Below are 16,993 nucleotides of genomic sequence, written 5' to 3'. Positions count from 1 at the left end.
CTCCAGTGTGACCCTGGGTGAGCTGGGCCAAATCTCCAAGCCTCAGCTTCCTCATCTGCAAAAAAAAAAAAACACCAAGGGGCTGCACAAGATGACCTCCCACTCCCAGGCCCAAGAACAAGGGAGCGTAGTTTCAGACACTTCCTCCTGAGATTCTAACCACAGGCCCTGGGCCACACTTTGGAGGGTGGCACCTTTAACCCAGGTCTGCCTAGTGCGTGAACTGGTGGCTGGGTGGGTGTGGCCACAGGTACACTCCTCCCCGGGACCCTCGTCCACTGCCTCTTCCGCGGCCAGCGGTCTCAGCAGAGCCCCAGCCAGTGAAGCCCATGTGCAGCCCACAGCCCTCGCTCGCTCACTCTCTTCCTTCTCCCCAGCGTGCTGCCCTATTCCCCTCACCAGTCCCCCAGAGCAGGGAAGCCAGACCCGAGCTGATGGAAGCGAGCCCCCGTCTCCCTCCAGCCTCTCCCATTGCTGGGAACAGAACAGCTTCCGTATCTCCCAAAAGGTTTGCCGTCTCACTAGGCTTCCCAGCACCTGCGAGGTGTGTCATCCAGCAAGCTCCTTCATGCTGACACATGGGATCCCGGCACGTGCTGTCAGGAGCACACCAGGAGGGAGAGTCACCTGCGGTTACGGGGAGAACCTTGGCCACCGCCCAACTCCCTTGGCACCACCTTCCGGGGAGGCCTCCGCCACTCTGCCTCAGTTTCCCCCAGAGGGAAAATGAAGTTCAATCCAATTTGTGACCAGCCTGATGGTGGGAATATCCCCGCGACTTCAACACCTGTCACCAGGTACAGCATGACTGAGGGTCACCCAGACCTGAGCGACTTTTCATAGGCTAAAACAGCTGCTCTGTGACTATACTTGAATGCTGCTGATGCTAGGACTGGTGAGTGCCTGGCCTGAGTCCCTGGGATTCAGAACAGGAGGAACCTCTGTTACCATTTTACCTGGTCTTGTGCACCTTAGGATTTCCTTTTTTTTTTTTTTTTAATCTTTTTTCCACCCTCCACAGAAAACCTGCTCCCTGCAGCAGCTGGTAGATGAACTGCATGGGAGAGATACTGCCTAATCATTGTGGGCCTCCTCGGAACCTGGTGATGGCCAGTCTTGATTGAAGCCTGAGTGACAGCCACGACAGGGCTTCCCACCCCTCCCCTTCCTGGCTCAAGATGTCGAATCTTCTGTCTAAGACAAAGCGAAAAACAGCCCCTAGAATGCTTTTCAGGTTCTCCCAGTCCTATCTTTTTACCTCTAAGTTATACCCATTTTCTACATTGATCGGTGGCAGGGAAGTCTATCTCCAGGCAGAACCTGAGGATTCCAAGGCACCGTTTCTATAATAAAAGCCAGGAGGTAGGGAGCCGGCTTTGTGGCGCAGTGGGTTAGGCCACCGCCTGCGTCCAGAGCACAGGTTGGAGTCCCAGCTGCTCTGCTTCCAGTCCAGCTCCCTGCTGATGCGTCTGTGAAAGCAGCAGAAAATGCCGCTGCCACCCACGTGAGGGACCCAGGTGGAGTTCCCAGCTCCTGGCTTCGGCCTGGCCCGGTCCCAGGGGTTGTGGCCGTTTGGGGAGTGAAACGGTGATGGAAGATCTGGATCTCTCTGTCTCTCCCTCTCTCTCTGTCCCTCTGCCTTTCAAATGAATAAATAAACTTTTTTTTTTTAAGATTTATCTTATTTATTTGAAAGACAGAGAGAGAGAGAGAGAGGTCTTCCATCCACTGGTTCACTCCCCAAATGGCCGCAACAGCTGGAGCTGTGCCCATCCAAAGCCAGGAGCCAGGAACCTCCTCCTCTGGGTCTCCCACGTGGGTGCAGGGACCCAAGGACTTGGGCCATCTTCCACTGCTTCCCCAGGCAGATTAGCAGGGAGCTGGATTGGAAGTGGAACAGTCGAGACTGGAATCGGACCCATATGGGATGCCGGTGCTGCAGTCGGAGGCTTTAACCCGTTGAGCCACAACATAGGCCCCATAAATAAATCTTTAAGGGGGGAAAAAAAAAGCCTGGGGTGGGCACGAGGCCAGCTGGAGTTCCAGCAGGCCAATATACCCGACCTCAAGGGAGTCACCTGGGCGGTCATCATCGCTGGAAAAAGGAAGAGGGGTCTCTGGCTCCTGGGATGAGTGAGAAGCCCGAGAAACAGCAGGGCAAGCCCCTGGGCCACAGAGGAAACCCTCCTCGGGGTTTCTGGGATCTTTTGAGGCTGTTTTCCTTGGATAACGGAGGAGAGAAAATTATGGTTTGTGCTCACTGACCTTTATATAGATCTGGTCAAAGTAAGGCAATTCTCCTTTACCGGGTGGCCTCTGTGGGGCCCAGGGACCACACAGGCCAAACACCACGCCCCGAGGCCATCCCCTGACCCCACCTCTCTGCTCCCACTCTCCTCCCGCCGGCACCTGCGGGATCCTGGGCTTCAGGCTCGGCGGGGGGGTGGGAGTGGTCTTCCAGGCCAGGGGCGGCCCCATGCCAGCTCCATTCATCTCTACCTAAGTGGTCTCCTGGGAAGGCCACAGTCCCGTCTGGCCAGGGCAGGTGGGCAGGGTATGAGCCAGAGACTCGGCTTATGGCAAGAACAAAGCTGGCAGGCTCACGGCGGGCAGGAACTTGTGACCTCAGGCTCAGCTGGGCTATCAACCACGGGCCCAGCCGCCCTTCCCCAGGGTTAAGTCTGACAGGTCCCGAGACGCACTTAACCGCCACTTAAGCTACTAGATAACATTGCCCGCCCAGACCGGCACCGCAGCACTTTAAAAGGGGGTTGGTTTGGGTTTTCCTTCACAATTCTTTAGTCCTCTCTCTCTCTCTCTCTCTCTCTCTCTCTCTGTCAATGCTTTAAAGAGGGTTTTTTCTTTTATAGCCTAAAATTTCTTATTAGACACATTAAAAAGTCCATCCTAATGCCCAGCACACTGATAGGTTTTGAACGTTTGCTTCCAAATACTCATTTCAAAAATAAATTCATTCACTCAACAAGCTTTCCCTGAGCACCTCCTGTGTACCAGTAGGTATCTAAGCTTGGGAGGACACTTTATTGAATAACACAAGCAAAAGTTCCCGACATCGGGGACCATAATAATATCATATAATCAATATATGATGTCCGATAGGCCCACGTGCCATGAAGTCCGACAAGAGCAGGTGAACTAGAGAGGAAACACGGCTACTATTTTTAATAGCGTGATGGGGGGAGAAGCCGATAATACCTGAGTGGAGACCTGAGCGGTGTCTGGGAGGAAGCTGCAGAGGCGTCTGAGGAAGAGTATTGCAGGCAGAGGGAATGGCAGGAGCAAAGGCCCTGAGGCAGGATGGGCTTGGAGAACCAGAGGAAAAGCAAGGAGGCCAGCAGGGAGCTAACAGGAGGCAGGAGAGAGTCGGGGACGGCGCTGGAATGTCCACATATAATGGACCACAAGGATTTGCCAATACATAGGAAAGAATTAATCAAAATGACTCTTACAAAAAAAATCTATCAACTAGGCTTCTTTGAGCGGAAAGAAATTTCTATGGGACTCTTTAGTTATATGTTGATTTATTAAAAAATATTTGTTTTATTAACTGTTTTTAAATTCCTTCATGCATTCATTGATATTTTTATTTGAAAGACATGGATAGAGATCCTCCACCCACTCTCCAAATGCCTACAACAGCCAGGGCTGAGCCCAGGCCTGGCCAGGCCAAAGCCAGGAAACTGGACATCAGGCCAGGTCTCTCACCTGGGTCGCAGGAACCCAAGAACCCTTACCTGCTACCTCCAGGCCAGGCATTAGCAGGAAGCAGGACTCAAACCCAGACACTCCCATATGGGATGCAGGCATCCCACACGCTGCACCAAATGCCTGGGCCCCGCTTCTCTTAATTCCACTCATTTCTTTGGCCATGGGCTCTTCCCTTTATCACAACAGCAAGCGGAGCTTAGTTACACACCCACTCCCACTGTCCTCGACTGCTTTTCCCACGCCAGGCTCAGCAGGCTGCAGCCACGTGAATCCATCTGCTACAAATTCCATTACTGGTTTGCCTGTTTTATGTGCTACCTTGAGACGAGCGAGCCCAGAAACATTTCACTTTCTAGAGAAACAGATTGCTAAACTTGAAAACAACAATGAAGGGTGTCAACAGAATTTGTGGGGACAAGTTCTGCATGACTTTTCTAACAATAAAATATATGGGGGGGGGGGCAGCATTGTGGCATAGCAGGTAAATCTGCCACCTGCAGTGGGTTCAAGAATATCGGTTCAAGTTCTGGCTACTGCACTTCCAATCCAGCTCTCTGCTATGGCCTGGGAAAGCAGTAGAAGATGACCCAAGTCCTTGGGCCCCTGCAGACACGTGGGAGACCCGGAAGAAACTCCTGGCTCCTGGGTTCAGATTGGCACAGCTCCAGCTGTTGCAGCCATCTGGGGAGTGAACCAGCAGATGGAAGACCTCTCTCTCTCTCTCTCTCTCTCTCTGCCTTTCTGTAATTGCCTTTCAAATAAATATAGATCTTTAAAAAATTAAATTAAAATTAAAAAACTAGTCTGCACTACATTTACAAAAATACGAGAAGAAAAGCATTCTAAACACATGAGGGGGAGAGCATCCATGGAGTTTCAGAGTTGAGGCAAAACAAATGCAAAGAAGACACAGCCAAAACGGCTGCATAACTTGATGACTGATGTCACCGCGAATGATCTTCTTTGTCATCTCTGTGCAGGGTCATCACAGGGGACATCCCTGAGGCCACACTCCAGGCTGAGGATCATGCTGCCGTGAGCTCTTCCTTCTACATCACAGGCTACTGAAGCACAATGAATCTAAAGGCAACTTGATAGAACCAATATGATGCGTGGGGAACTCAGCCACGGCATGTGTTGGTTTTAATACAACATGCTCCATCTTGCACTCCATAGGCTTGGATCACAATATTGGGGATTATGCGGAGATGAGAGCGACCCTGTCTGAAATTGTAAGATGACAGACACACAAGAGTGCAGAGATGATCTGGCCTAGATTTCAGATACTGCACAATGGCCTACCACACCAGCAGGCAGCTGGTGCCCTGGGCTGGTGCACACAGGTGTGAGGTCAGACCTGAGCTTCCCAGCACCCTCGTTCCCAAGATGAGGACTGTGGGACCCAGATCGGTGTGATGACCTGACCACGAGCGGTCATGTGACTAGCTAATGGATGAGCTCATTCAAAACCCTCGCTCCCGCTCCAATGCTTCTTCCACCACAAATTCTGTCCCTTACTCAATACTGAACATCAGAAATAACACACCAGGGGCCAGCACTGTGGTGCAGCAGGTTAAAGCCCCAGCCTGCAGGGCCAGCATCCCATATGGGCACCAATTCGAGTCCCAGCTGCTCCACTTCTGATCCAGCTCTTTGCTGTGGCCTGGGAAAGCAGTGGAGGATGGCCCAAGTGTTTGGGCTCCTGCACCCACATGGGAGACCTGGAAGAAGCTCCTGGCTCCTGGCTCCTGGCTCCTGGCTCCTGGCTCCTGGCTCCTGGCCTGGCCCAGCCTGGGTTGTTACAGCCATTTGGGGAGTGAACCAGCAGATGGAAGACCTCTCTCTCTCTCTCTCTCTCTCTCTGCCTCTAGCTCTCTGTAACTTTGACTTTCAAATAAAAAAGAAATAAATATTTTTTAAAAATTTATTTAAAAAAAAAAACAAATCATGAATTACAATGGACTCCAAATAGCTTTGGCTCATAGATTAAAAACTCGAGGAGTGAGGCTGACTTTAGGTACAGCTTGAGAGACTCACTTTCTCTCTCCCTACCATTTGTGTTTTTATTTAGTGTCTATTATTTACTTTTATTTGAAAGGCAGAGAGAAACAGACAGATGGAGAACTGTCTTCCGTCCTCTAGTTTGCTTCCCAAATGCCTGCAACAGCCAGGAGCCAGGAAGGATCTCCATCCAGTCTCCCAAGTGGGTGGCAGGAACCCAAGGACTTGAGCCATCATCCGCTGCCTCCCAGGGTCTACATTAGCAGGACGCTGGATCGGAAGAAGAGGCAGAACTTGAACCCAGGCACGCCAATCTGGGACGCGAGCTTCCCAAACCACAGCTTCACCCACTGCACCACAACGCTCTCCTCCTCTCGTCCCTTCTTCTGGGTCAGCTTCTATGAAACTGACTTCTGTCTCAGCGGGACATTCCTCTCATGGTAACATGGCGGCTGCTAAAACTGCCTGACTCAACATTCCTTCTGGTTAAGTTCAGCAGGAAAGAGCCCTATGTGTCAACCTTGGATCTCTCTCTCTGCCCCCCCTAATCCCATCCTTTCTTCCTCTCCTTTCTTTGTCCATTCCCAGCAAAAGTCCCATTGCGTCTCATTGGTTCTAACTGGGTCACATCCTATTGCCAACAGATAACTGTGCCCTGGGTGATGGATGAACCGAGCCCACATCCTGGCATAGTGGGGTAGCAGGTTAAGCTATCACCTGAGATGCCAGCATCTCAAATGGGCGCCAGTTCACATCCCAGCAGCTGCACTCCCAATCCAGCTCCCTGCTAATGGTCTGGGAAAAGCAGCCAAAGATGGCCCAAGTGTTTGGGCCCCTGCACCCATGTGGGAGACTCAGATGAAGCTCCTGGCTCCTGGCTTTAGCCTGGCCCAGCCCTGCCCATTGAGGCTAAAGATTTACCTCTCTATCTCTCTCTAACTCTCAAATGACTCAATGCATCTTAAAAAAATAAATAAATAAAGTAGCTATGTAGGGGAGGGCGGACTTCAACGAGAATTTCTAGGGCACTGTTAGGGACAGAATCTGCAATCCAGCTCTGGCCGTTGGAGCGATTTGGGGAGTGACCCAGCAGATGGAAAACCTCTCTCTCTCTCTCTGCCTCTGCCTTTGCATCTCTGTTACTCTTTCAAATAAATAAATAAATCTTAAAAAAAAAAAAAAAAAAGAGGCTGGAGACCGCACCTCTCTGCCTTCCACCTTGTGGGGACACAGCCAGAAGATGCCACTGACGAGCCAGAGAGCAGAGGCCTCTGCAGAAACCAATGGGCCTTGAGCTTGACCTCGGGATCTCCAGCCTTCAGATCTCTGAGAAACAAACATCTATCCTTTATAAGTGAATCTATTTGAGGTATTTTGGTTTAAAAGCCCAAATGGACTAAGACAGACAAAGAATTACTATAAAATACAAAACATAAGCTTGGGAAATTTGCCATGGCAACACGCCCCACCCACAACCCCCACCCAGCACAGCAGCCTCTGTCTTATTTTTGCCTTGCACTCCCCCCCACCACCACCACCTTTTTTTTCCTAAAGATTCACTTACTTGATTGAAGGTGCGAGTTACGGAGAGAGACATAGAGATCTTCCATCCACTGGTTCACTCCCCAAATGGCCACAATCTAGCCAAAGCCAGGAGCTCGGAGCTTGGAGCTCAGAGCTGTATCCGGGTCTCCCATGCAGGTGGCAGGGGCCCAGGTACTTGCTCCATCTGGGCCTCGCTCTCCGCCCCACGACACAGGCTTCTACACCTACCCCCTTTAACATCCTGACAATTTTCTTATTTTTTTGCTTATAGATTACTGTCTCAACCCCTGATAGAATACACATTCCGTGAGAGCAGGGATCACAGGTACTCAGCAAACCCCCGCTGGATGAATTAGTGACCAAGACAACAGCACACAGGAACAAAAAGATCCACTTATGGGGTAAGGACAGGCAGCCACCGGCCATGGGGATTAAAAGAAATCTATTATTGAAGCCTTAAAAACAAAACAAAAGAGGGTTTGGAGGGAGACAGTCAGAATGCAAGAAGAGAGGCAGACAGCAGAGACAGAGCCACCCCAAGAGCTAGGCCAGGACTCGCAGGGGGGAGAGGAGGGAGGGATGGGGGAGAGGCTATGTGTGGAGACATCCTGGTCTTTAGCCTCTCAGTGGCTTCCTACTCCCATCTTCTCCCTGGCCCCAGCGGCTGCCCGGCCTTGGCCATGTCTGGCCTTTTGTCCTAAAAATACACTTGCAGGATGCTACGTCCTGGATCCCAGGTGTCTGAAGGGTTCCAGGTAAATGGCCTTCCCCAAAGCCACCTTGGGACAAGATGCTGGCTCAAGGAGTCCGCCCAGAGGACCACTTGGGCCCCAGAGAAGCCCGGCCAATCTTTGGACTTGGGATTCCTGACTAGTTCCCCCATCGGAGCAGGTCTACAGCAAACCAAAGAGGGTGTTCGGGCTAGGAGGGACCATCCCAGCCTGATGCTTCCCCGCGGATGACATTGGGTGCCATGAGGAATGCCACAGGCAGTCTGCAAGACACAGATGCTCCAGCCTGACCCCCATGAAACTCAGATTCCAAGGATCTCAGGGTGCCCCGCACCTTGTTTTTTTAACTCCCCAGGTCATCATGGCCCCACCTAAAGCAGAGCAGCCCACCCTCCCCAGTTGGGCACTCAGAACACCAGTCTGTCCCCAGCTGCCAACCTGGCTCTGCTGGGGGAGGCAGGAAATCCTCGCTTCCTGCGTCCTCTGCTGGGAATGCTGGAAGGGGCCCCGGGGGCCCAGGCAGTGGGAACTCTGGGCGCAAGTGGGCAGATAATGGGCCCAAACACCCCCTCGGCCCTGCTCCGGTCTCAGCATTCCAGGCCCACCCACCTGGCCCTTGGTCACCAGGAGACCTCCGTGTACACACAGGCTCTAACCTGCCCCTGCCCGGATCTTTCCCAAGCTGCTCGCTCAGCGTGCCTGGAACAAAGGCCATTGTTCTCCCAGGAATGTACGGCAGGGAGCTGTCTGTCCATCCTTCCTCTGCCCATCCCTCCGGTCTCTGCTCCCACCTCTAACTCTAGGGAGGGAAGAAGGTATTCGAAATAGGACTGCTCTGGGCTCTCCCAGCGCAGACCACCCGCACAAACACCCCCACCCGCGCCAACATCCCCCTGCCTCAGAGCCACATTTTGCTCAGGCCCAGGCGGAGGAAGGTTTTTTTTTTTTTTAATATACCCGTGGAGTGGCCGATCTTCCTGCGGGGATCATCCTGCTCTTTAAAGCAGGGGGAGCGTCAGTCCCTGCCCCCACCTGATGAAGCAGTAAATTGTAACAAGAGAATCTGGCTAAACAAGTTTCCGATTCCAACGTTATCTTGTGGACAAAGAAGCCTTTGACTATGGTTTCTGTGTTTGGCGGCTAGTGATGGAGTGGAAAGTTATTCTCTCTCTTCAGCTGCCTCCAACAACGGCCATTCACCCTTCTCTGAGGGGGGCAGGGCGGCCACGTGGCAGGAGCGCTGTGGCCGGGCCACTTCCTGCTCATTCACACATGGCTATCGGTCATGTTTCCCTCTCTCTCTCTCTCTCCTGCTCTCTCTGAAGCTGCGACAGATAAGGCCGTCTGTCCCTTCCAGGTCACCACGTCATCAAGCGGAGGGCTTCCAGAAGACTCCATAATCCAAACACGCTCGGGTGGGCGATGGGTAGGAGGCTCCCCTTCTAAAAGGGTTCCAAACCTAAACAGCATGTGTCTGGTTACTGACGAAGTTAAATCACCCTCTGCAGAGAACTCCTCCTCCTAGGGAAAGCACAGCCCGAGTCACAGACGAGATAGGAACTCGGCATAAATTCTCCCAGGCGTCTGACAACAGGCAAGTGTGATTGCTAAGCAGATGAGATTAATTTTACTGTACGTTTGTCCCGCTCTGATACGCAGCGTTAAGTGAGGAGCTATTTTTGAATTTGTCTTTCGGTCAGACTTTGAAGATCAGTGTCCAATAGGCTCTGGATGGAGGCACCCAGAGGCCCAGGTCCTATTTACTTAACTCCATCTTCTCTGGACTATTCTAGAAAATAGCTCTTTTTTCTCCTTAGAAACATGATAACGAGACCACCCAAGAGAGGATCTGATGGCCTCTCTCTCCCAGGAAGACGACATCTCCACCCGCGGTCCATGGCCAGGGCAGAGCGGAGATGCCCCTTGCCTTTTCACGTCCCGGAAGCGAGGCCAGTGTAGCAGAAGAGGAAGGAGCCAGGGAGGATTTCAGTGCTCACATGAGCCAGCAAGAGAGCCGCTCTGGTCCAGGGCTTCGTTTATTGCACAGATCTCTGTGGAGTGTCTGCTTCGAGGCTGTACAACCCTAGGCTCTGCGAGGGACACAGGGCATCTCTGGGGGACCGACATTTGCACGGTGCATCCCCAGGTACCACACCCACCATCACCAAGACGGAGGTGGAGCTGCAGAGAAGAAGCCTCCAGGGAGTAAGGGAAGCCCTCACTTAACCCAGGGCTAACCCGTGGAAGACACATCAAAGGCGCTGTGGCCGGAGAGGGGAGAAAATCCGGGCCTCCAGGTGCTTCCGACCAAACAGTCTAGAATTTCCAATTCTGTGCATTTGGTTTGCTAAGCGTTCAGCTGGAATGATGGCCTCCTCTGAGACCCAAACCTCAACACTAACACCCCTCTCACTCCTTTGAAGCCACTTTGGAAATCTCCTCCCGGACAGGGCCACTTTCTCTCCTGCATCCCATGCACCCCCTTGGTGACATTCGTGGACATGGGGCCCTGTTCAGAAGAGAGAAAGAGCATCAGCAGGGGTCTGTGTTTGGGGGAGACTTGCCTTTATTTTGCTTCTGATCAGTGGGTTAAAATGTTACATTTGGGAAAGCATCCGTAGGCCCCAGCAAGCTGGGCATGTTCTCAGGAGAGCAGCCCAGCAAACGGGAGGCTGTGCGTTCCCAGTGCTTGGCAGGGCCTTTCCATCACGCTGTCATCACGTCGCAGGAAACAGCCTGAGCAGCCCAGCTGCAGTGCTGCCGGCGGCTGAGAGCTGACCACGCTGGGGAAAGGCACCCGCCAGCTGCTCCAGGCCCTCACAGCCTTCCTGAGCTGTCTGGGGTAGGTTCCTCATGGCCATGAGACCACTGACCCATCACTGAGCCGAGGCAGGTGCTCGGCACTGCACCGAGTGGCCTTAGGAAGACTTCAGTGTGCCCTGTGCTGCCATGACTCATGTCATGTGACTTTGCCACAATCACCAAGGCCACCGGTCCCTTGGCATCCCCTGGCATCTCTCAGAGTCTACTTGGGCTTTCTGTCAACAGGATTGCCATTCCTTATGCCTTACCATGCAGAAATGGTAGCACCCTGATGTTGCCATACCAATGGTTTTAGAATTCCATTCCATTCAAAACATATTTAATGAACATTTATTATATTGATTCATTCAAATCAGTTATTCCCCTGTTGGTCTGAGAAGTTCTCAGATGCCCTCTCCCCATGTATGTTGCTCTCCTAAAGAAACTGCTGTAGAGGTCAGCACTGTGGCACATCAGGTTAAAGCCCCAGTCTACAATGTCAGCATCCTATATGGGCGCCAGTTCGAGTCCCGGCTGCTCCACTCCTGATCCAGCTCTCTGCTATGGCCTGGGAAAGTCCTAGAAAAGTGGCCCAAGTCCTTGAGCCCTTGTACCTGCGTGGGAGACCCAGAAGAAGATGCTGGCTCCTGGCTTTGGATCAGTACAGCTCAGGCCGTTGCAGCCATTTGGGGAGTGAATCAGCAGATGGAAGACCTCTCTCTCTCTCTCTCTCTCTCTCTGCCCCTCTGTAACTCTGCCTTTCAAATAAATAAATCTTTTTAAAAAAGAGAAATTGCTGTAATCAAAAAAGGAGAGCACACAAGATTGCAAGTAAAGTCACACATTGGTACAAATGGCAGCTCTACACTTAGTCTTTATGAGAAACTCGGCAATTCTCTCTCACGTGTGCGCTCTCTCTCTCTCTCTCTCTGTCTCTCTCCCTCTCCTTCTCTGCAACTTTTCAAATACACAAATAAATCTTAAAGAAAAAAAGAGTATTGGTACAGGGACTGGCATTATGGTGTATCGGGTGTATCGGGTTAAGCTAATACCTGGGAGTCTGGCATCCCATATAAGCTCCAGTTTGAGCCCCAGCTGCTCCACTTCCTATCCAGTTCTCTGCTAATGAGCCTGGAAAGGCAACAGAAGACAGCCCCCAAGTAACTGGGTTCCTGCCACCCACGTGGGAGACCTGGATGGGGTTCTAGGCTCCTGACCCAGCTCTGGCCATTGCAGCCATTTGAGGAGTGAACCAGAGGATGGAAGATCTCTCTCCGCCCCCTTTCTCTGTAACTCTACCTTTACAAATAAATAAATACATTCTCTTTTTAAAAACAAGAGTACTGGTGAAGACAAACAAACAACATGTACGGTTGTCACTTTCAGTGCCTGACCCAGAAGAGGTGCTCTTGGCTGGCATTTGCCACTGTGACCGTGGGTTTCTGAAGGCACTTCAAAAAGCTCATGGAAAACCAGCATTGAAATTTGAAGTTTGGGGTAGGCATTTGGCAGAGCAGCTAACACGCCACCTGGGATGCCCACAGCCCATGTTGGAGTTCCTGGGTTTCAGTCCTGGCTCCACTCCCAGGTTCCACTTCCTTTAATGCACACCCAGGGAGGTAGCAAGTGACAGCTCAGGGGGTTGGTCCCCACCACCAGTGTGGGAGGCCCACGTTGAGTTCCTACTTCTGCTGTTGTGGGCATTTGGGAAGTAAACCAGTGGACAGGAAACCAATCTTTCTCTCTCTCACTCTCTCTCTCTCTCTCTCTTTCAAATAAACAAAAATGTTAAAGGATGAGTTGATTCAGATGCATAATTTTTTTTCAAAATGTATGAGAAATGCATATTATGAAAAAACTACACATGGATTTCAAAACAATTTTGACACCAAAATAAACTCGTGCTTTTTATTTGGGAGAATGAGAGACGTATATGTCAATTTGGTTTTTATTGCACATAAAGAGTTGAATTTTTTTTTGACAGATAGAGTTAGACAGTGAGAGAGAGAGAGACGGGGAGGAAGATCTTTCCGTTAGTTCACTTCCCAAATGGCCACTATGGTCCGAGCTACACTGATCCGAAGCCAGGAGCCAGGTGCTTCTTCCTGGTTTCCCATGCGGGTGCAGGGGCTGAAGCACTTGGGCCATCCTCCACTGCCCTCCCGGGCCACAGCAGAGAGCTGGACTGGAAGAGGGGCAACCGGGACTAGAACCCGATTCCCATATGGGACGCGGATGCCGCAGGCAGAGGATTAACCAAGTGAGCCGCAGCGCCAGCCCAAAGAGTTGAATTTTTAAATAGAACCTCTAGTTTTGGATTATGAAGCACAGCAAGATAAAGTAATCAGATATGCCCTACACATTTAAAAAGTCCTCTGTCAGCACAATAACCATAAAGCAGTTTTCACAACATCCATTTTCAGATTTTGGTGTTGGGTCCAATTCACAATTTGAGTACAGTTTTCCTATTTTTATTGCCAATGCATTGAGTCCATCTATTTCCTGTTGTTTAAGTCAGATGGAGAAATTTCATCTAGGGTTATTTATTTTTACCCTTTATTCATGTGCCTCTGGAGAATGTATCTTTTGTATGATTCTGTTTCCAAAAACCTAAGGAAAACAGAAGACAAAATGCTATTGGTTAAGGTCCTTTAAAAGGTTGCTTAAAGGGGTCTCTCTTAAACTTTTTTTCTTTTTTGGTAAGTCATATTTCAAGTCTTTGATCTTGACAGCCTGAAATATTACCTTACAATTACATCATAACTATGAAATGACTTTTGTTGGCTGGTGACATGATTTTTTTTAAGTTTCCACTAAATACACAAATATTACAGTGAAAGGATGTCAGAGTATTCCAAATGATTAGTGATGGTATTAAAATTGCCAGTATTGCTATATATTGTACCCCTAAGAAATTCAGAATATTTATGATCAAGCCATAATCTAAAGTCTGACTGGTTTTTTTTCCCCCGTTTTTACAATGATTGGTCATTTCTTCTTTCAGCTGTTCCTATATGCTTTGCTATCCCTTAAAGGTATTTAAACTATTGTTTTTTTCCCCAGTGGGTGGAAATAGCTTATATTCACACAAGAGTCAGTTGAGTAACTGAATAAATAATATCATTAATGTATTAATTCATTAAATGTTTATTATAGCATCATATGAGGGCACCTCAAAATGTTTACAGAAAACTGGAATTAAATTTTACGTTTATTTTGGCGCAAAGCAAAACCATGCATGGCTTTTTCATCACACACATTTTCCATTAACTTTGTGAGCACCCCTCCTTTCTTATTTTTATTTAATTATTTGACAGGCAGAGACAAAGAGAGGGAGACAGAGAGTGAGAGAGATAAATCTCCCGTTCACTGGTTCATTCTCCAAATGTTTGCAAGAGCTCAAACTCAATTCTGGTCTCCCACCCGGGTGACAGGGACCCAAGTACTTGAGCCATCAGTGCTGCCTCCCAGAGTGCACATTAGCAGGAAGCTGGAATTAGAAGTGGAGCCAGGGCGCAAATCCAAGCATTGCCCTATGGAACGTGGGCATCCCAAATGCCTGCCTCCAGTCCCTCATATTTTATGACACAAATTCCACTCTGGATACTCGGCCCTTCTCTCTTCCACCAAAAAGAAAAAGAAAGAAAAATGTGACACTTTCAACAGTGGCTATCCCGGTCACCCATCCACTCAACCACTGAGGTCCCGGTCAACAGTGCGAGTGAAAGCAACCTGCTACCAGCCCAGCTGGGTTTACTTCCCTTGTACCGCTCCGAAGTGATGCCGAACGTGAAGCTAGCATTGGAGAGATGAGTGTTGAAAGGATACCAGGGTCTTAAAATAAGGGCCAGCCATTTCCTCTGATTCCCAGCCAAAACCAAATAAAACGAAACGGCATCGGATCCATTGTTGGAGAAGAACCCAGCGCTGTTGGACTTAGGAGACATGCCTCCTCCCGTACGCTGGAAGCTATGGGAGGGGTTTCTTCGAGGATAATCTTGACCACAAGGCTTTGTTTCTTCCTTCTTCTCATGGAAGATGCTCAGTGCATTAAAGTGTATGTATACGAGGATCTGTGCTGGAATTACAAGGGAAAATCCTGGGCACTTAATGGGTACTTCAGAGATATGAGTACAAGATTACACATAGAAGGGGTGGCGTTGTGGTGCAGCAGGTAAACACCTGAAGCACCGGCATCCCATATGGGCATCAGTTCTAGTCCCGGCTGCTCCTCTTCCAGTCCAGCTCTCTGCTGTGGCCTGGGAAAGCAGTAGAAGATGGCCCAAGTCCCTGGGCCCCTGCACCCACGTGGGAGACCCGGAAGAAGCTCCTGGCTCCTGGCTTCGGATCGGCACAGCTCCGGCCATTGTGGCCATCTGGGGAGTGAACCAGCGGATGGAAGACCTCTCTCTCTGTCTCTACATCTCTCTGTAACTCTTTCAAATAAATAAATCTTTAAAAAAAAAAAAAGATTATACACAGAATCAGCCACGTTTTCCTAGAGTGAGCCCCAACCTAGATATGTCCTTTTCTTATTAGGAATAGACATAATTTTTACAAGTGAGATAAAATAGAAATTTGTTTTTAGATTTGACTTTAGAACTAAGTATTGCTACAGCTGGAGATTCGGGTAGCAGTAGTGTTTTTTTAAGAACAAGTTAGTGATTTAAAGGCAGAAGTGTAAACATGGAGAGCTTATCTATTTGCTGATTAGTGGCTACATTGGCCAGTGCGAGACTCTGATCCAAAACACCTAGAGCGTGCATGTGTGGTACGGTCCTGAGCCACAACCCCAAGCCCTCGCTGACATCCACTAGCCCATGCTGGTTCAATGGCCCCCCTCCCCCCAACAGTCTCAGTTGCACCAAATCTGAAATGCATCGGGCCAAGCATTTGCCCTAATTGTTTTAATGAGGGATAGTGTCAAGAAAAGCTAACACACCTGTTTCTAATTCAGTTAATTTCCCCGCTTAAGATGATACCTTGCTTGAGCTAGCTCTACCCACTCCCTTAACCCCCATCAGCACCACCAAAAACATCTTTTTACTCTCTTTTAAGGTTTCACTACTTTGCAAACAAGTGGTCCATGCAGCAGCTGCCCCACCCCACCCCAGGCCCCAACTCACATTTGATTCAAGCTCAGAGTGGGCCTTGTTTGAATAACCACATTCCCTAAGAGTTCGGGAAATTTATTATCCCATGATCAGGAAGAGAGAAGCCAGGAACTTTCTCTCAACCCAAACCTCATCCTTCTCTCTCTCCAGGCAGAATCAGCTGGCCGTTGCAAAGGTTACCTGCCACCCTGCATTCAAGCTGGCCTTTTCCATTCAAGAGAAACAGAGGTGACAGGACTGGACCAGGACTTTTAGACAGAGGGCCACCCTGCTGGGGACAGTGTTGCTGGAATTACAGCAGCAGACCTTGGGAGTTTTGTTTCAGAACTACATAGGAAAAATAGCAGGCGACACTGAGACTGAAGGGACTCAAAACCCTCCCCTCCTCCTTCGGATCTGCCCATGCCAGTGCGTGAAGCCGCACATCATCCTTATAATCACCCACAGCCCCTGAAGGAGTGACAAGCCAGGCTTTGGACGCTACACCAAAGAGTTGTCACAGGGATACATGGTGGCACCAACTCAAGAGGAAGCGAAGGGAACTCAAGGAATCCAGTCCTTGAAAAGCTTTGGAACAACTTGCAGAGTTTTCTGTTTTGCTTCCTCCCCTCCTAACAGAGGAGCTGACTGTCCTCTGACGTAAGGAAGACAAATTGGAATCAGGCTCTGGCCAGGTTTGCATTTGATCAACAGAACGTTGTACAAAGGAGCGTCTGGTAGGTCTTCGGTGGTTTCATCTCTGCAGAAAAGTTTCGCCTTTCTTCAACTCTGCTCCTGACCTTCCCAGAGAAAAAATCCCTCAGGGAAAGCTCACACTGCCTGGACCGCTCCTGTGGGGGTGCCGGGCAACGGGGGTGGTGCCGGGCAGCAAGTCCAGCTGCAGAGAGAGTGCTGCCGCCAGCTGCACACACAGCTCCCCATCGCTTCTCATCAGTCCCTGGGCTGCTCCACACACCCCACACCCTGTAGAATCCACAGGCCCAGCACCAGCGCCCAGCCCCCAGCCCCCTCCCAAGCACTCAGCTGGACCCCTGGGTCTCGATGCAGACTCCACCCCCGTCTTGGGTGTGT

Source organism: Oryctolagus cuniculus, chromosome 3, assembly GCF_051225735.1.
Source record: "Oryctolagus cuniculus isolate XC-2025 breed Fujian yellow rabbit chromosome 3, ASM5122573v1, whole genome shotgun sequence".
In the NCBI taxonomy this organism is placed as follows: domain Eukaryota; kingdom Metazoa; phylum Chordata; class Mammalia; order Lagomorpha; family Leporidae; genus Oryctolagus; species Oryctolagus cuniculus.
This window is presented reverse-complemented; position numbering follows the sequence as displayed.